Here is a 4,543-nt window from a genome sequence, read left to right on the forward strand (position 1 = left end):
TTGGGAAAGAATTCTAATGTGTGTGGCAGAAACAGTAATTTGAAAATTACAATTCCTTTGTATGCTTGTGTTAAGGTACTAGGTAAAACAACACGAAAGGATGTTTTAAAGCCATGTATGTAGAACAGGAAGCAGATACTTTCTGAAATATAAATGCAACCAGAAAGTTATGATTCTTTTCTTTATTAGTTATGGAAAATACACAAGGGTTTAGACACATTTCCATAAACGTTTTTTGTTTTTGTTTTTGTTTTTGTTTTTGTTTTTTCCTATATATATATATAGACAGCTTGCTTCTACTTGAGTAAAAGTGGATTTTGGATATGACTGTAAGCTTCTTTCACCTGAAAGCAATTTTCCCCATGTTGTGTATGCAATAGCCTATTCTCTCAACTCTCTCTGCTCCCGAGAAGCTGAAAAAGGCCTTGATGACATAAGGCACTGTCTATACAATTTACTCCCTTGGCTGAGGGGACACGTGCGGTGTTTGGACACAGTACAGATTAATATGGGAAGATTACTTTATTTCTAGGTTAGCAGGAGACTTGTTTTTGGAAGCAGTACTAATTTGTGTTAGATAGGATGTCTGCTTGGTTTGAAACGGGGCTATGTTTCTAAAACAACTATCTTTGCTTCTTTCCTAAGCCCTTGATCCCAGGCCAGGGACTCTGGCAGCTCTCTTCTGCCTAGACACGACACTGCATAATGTCATGGGTTTCATTAACCATTCCTGTTCCCTGTTTCTCTCACTTTTATAGCAGGTGTGTTTTCCTCTTGTCAGAAAGAGAATTTATGACTTCAAGTTTCAGTATGCTCTGTGAAAAGGAAAGTAAATGATTTCTTGGAAGGATTATTGGTCCTTGAGGACAGGGCTTTTAGGTGTTTATAGGATGCATGTGTGGACATATTGTGGAGCTCCTCTACTCAGTGTCTTGATTTATTTATTGTTGATGCACTTTGTTCTTTTATTTTTAACTGAATGTTGTGGTTTGGGCCTGATCGGCAACCAACCCCCGCAGCTAATCACCCTCCCTTCCCCCTCCCCACCTGGGAATGGGGGAGGGGATTAGGGGGGTTGAAGGGATACTCGCAGGCTGAGATAAGAACAGTTTAATAATGGCAATAAAATGAAAGCAATAACGATGATGGGGGAAAAACAAAAAGAAATTTATAAACAGGCAATGTACAGCGTAATTGCTCACCACCCGCTGACCAATATCAGCCCGTTCCCGGCCAGCGACCCCGAGATACCAAGATCCCACAATTGCAATCCTGGAAGCGAGAGAGAGAGAGAGCTCCTTCCCAAACACCCCTCCTCTATGTAGTGAGCATGACTTTCCATGATATGGAATATTTCACTGGCCAGTTAGGGTCAGGTGCTCTGGCCGTGCTCCCTCCCTGCTCCCTGTGCCCTTGTGCACGGGCAGGACACGGGGAGTCGGAGAGTCCTTGAAGCCTCGGTAGCAGCTGAAAACATCAGTGTGCTATCAGCATTTTTCCCATACCAAACCCAAAGCTAAATCCAAAACACAGCACTCATCTAGTCCCTGAAAAGGAATATTAACTCTATTTCAGCCCAAACTAAGACACTGAAATATTTTAAGACATGTTGCTACGTTTGCTTTGGTAGAAACAAGTGTGATTGCACACACCGTAAGGTTTTGTACCACCAGCTTTTTGCTTTAATCTTAAATGACAGCTACATCTGTTGGAAGTTTGTTCCTATCTCTTGGGGTTTTTTTAAACTTGACAAGTTGAAGGAGCCCTTTCAATGACAGTCTTGGTAGTTGCAGATAGTTTTTGAGATGCCCTTCCAAGGCTGTGAGCTGCTCTACACTGGTTTTGCTCTCTGGGAGAAGTTCCAGGTGACTCCAGAACTTTTGTGCCAGCAACCGCTGGGGGAAAAGGCAGAAGTAGCCACTTATTTAACTTACCCGAGTTGTTCTTTTGGATTCTGCAGGATGTGTTTTGTATCTTGTCACACTGCAGTTAAACTCATATGGGTTTATGTGGTGGATTATGGTCAAAGCCTGTCATAAATTATAACAGCATTTTCAGTCAACTTTGTTCCATTTTCCTTCTTCTGGAGCCAAGTTTTGTTTCACTGTTGTAATTTGATGTCAGATTTTCATTGATTCTTCACTGGTGATCACAGGATCATGGGCCATGGTACCACAGATGTTACAGACATTGTAGTTAAAGGTCATTGATACGATTAATTCTGTACATATTTTTGTAATGATGTGGCACTGTTATGAAAGTTAGAATACATAACAGGTGCTTGAAGTTTTTGTGCTTTGAAGTCCTTGAGCACTACAGTGATGGGTAAAACATCCCAGAGAAAACAGAAAAAAAAATGTTGGAAGGTGTGGTCTTGCAAAAACAGACTGAAGGTACCGGGTGCTAGGTGAGCCTTCTGTGACAAGACAGTGCCAAAGGTACATGGGATACACATTTACCTCTGGTATGCAGCTCCTTAATGACTCTGTTAAAAGCTGAAATAACAGATGTTACCAGTCAGCTATGAAGGCTCAAAAGTCTGTGTGAGAAGTAGTACTTGCTGCACCTCCTGTTCCCATAATTAAAAAAAAACTAGGCATCATTTAGTTTTTTATGTTTTCTGCACCATACATCTCAATATCTCAATCATGGCATTCTCATTTACTGTTAGTTTAGTTAACTGGAGGCTGCAATAGAAGCTACTTGTCCAATTATTTTGAATTTTTCTGGGTTTATTCATGTTGACACATTCATTTTTAATATGACACTCTTGATAAAATGACTGAGACATTGCCCAGTGCTTACATTAAGCAACAGAGAAATTCAACACTACAAGATGTGAGTGTAAACTTTCTAAATAAACCTAAATAAAATGCTGCAATATTAACCTGTAGTCAGCTAAACTATAGTTAGGTGTGGGTAAATGTTGACCTTCTTGCACTGAATATAATATCTTCGTGCCCTATTCACAATGTGTGCCTTCACTAAAACACTGTATTCTACATATAAGAAACTCTTTGTGTTACTTCTGTATCAACAGTTACCTGAACAATCTTGTTAACATCTGCAGGTTTTTTCAAATATGTTGTTATTTATATTTTGAGTACTCATTTCTTAAACAAGAAATGTTTTTACAGATATCCATATTGGTATATATAGATCTATATCAATATCAAAGTTGACATCTATTTTTATCTACCAATATAGATACTGATATATAGATATATTATCATATATATAGATGTATGTATACATACGTAGTATTGAAAAGTAGTATAATAATATTATGTTTTGTAATTAAAAAATTCCTCAAACCCAGGACAGTGCCAAACATTGTTCTGTTTGTAGTCTTTTTGTACAAAATATTTCATGAACTAAAGCAAGAATAAAAATGCATCACAATGCTAGAAATAAACCACAGTTATAGACTACTGCCAAATAACATTAGATCAGTGTGATGATCTCCAAGTTAACATAGTTTTTCTCTTCAAGTGTAAAAGCAACTTAAACATATCTGCATCCACCTACCCCCTTCCCAGAGCACATGGCTACATACATACATGGTGGGAAGATTTATAGCATTTCATAATCTGGACTGTTGGAAGGAGGTTGGATTTGTGGCTGAAAACCCATGAAAGGCAGCTGGTCTTGCTTATGTTCCTTTACCGGCCCCATGACTTCAGTTTTCAGGTCACTTCAGCTAATCTGTACAGCACAAAATGCATCATTTCTAATCCATCTGAGGGCAGCTAAAAGAGCATTGGCGGTGGTGTTTCTCTGAGCTCCTTCTCCAGCTTTTCTCCTCATGCATTTATTTTGTTTCCTGTTCAGATCATTCCAAGTTTCTCTGCTCTTTCAAGGAGTTCAACATGCAAATATATTAAAAATTGAATCTGCTTTTATAGTTGTATTGCGCTGGCTTCCTAACTACTTACGAAGCAGAAAAAGGCTGTTCTAGTTGTGTGTGGCCATTATGCAACATCCAAGCCACAAAGATTTAACCAACATTTCCTGCTGAGTTTTATTTTGGCAAGGTTTCCCAGCTGCAGCACAAAAGTGATGTCTCTGTGTGTGGCACGCTTGAGTGCAGGTGGAATCAGGAAGTGTAACACCAAGAAATGTACCATAAACAAGGTACAAGGCTGTAAGTAACAGATTTGATGGCAGCAGTTTTGGAGGTTTTTTTCTGTTTATCTCTATTTATAGAGCTTAAGTCAGGCTTGCCTTTAAGCATAGACAGGTGCTGAACACAGGAGACAGTCAGGGTCAGCAAAGCATTCTCTGTTGGGAGCCTGTACGTGCAGACGCACCCAAGTGTTGCTTCTACCTCAGTATCTGTTCTCCTCTACACTGGGAGGAGGTGAGAGCAAAGCAAAGCTGGCCTTGTACTGCTGCCGCCCAGCGCTGGAGCCTGTCCTTCAATGCTGAGCTGGGAAAGCAGGTAAGAAGTGACAGCTTCTGATTTTCCAAGCCATTGTATGGGTCGTGACTGAGCAGGCCATCCAGAGAAGAGGAAACCCAGAGCAGGAGAGAAGGAGGGATT

This window comes from Tyto alba, unplaced genomic scaffold (assembly GCF_018691265.1).
Source record: "Tyto alba isolate M040663 unplaced genomic scaffold, T.alba_DEE_v4.0 Super-Scaffold_7, whole genome shotgun sequence".
Classification (NCBI taxonomy): domain Eukaryota; kingdom Metazoa; phylum Chordata; class Aves; order Strigiformes; family Tytonidae; genus Tyto; species Tyto alba.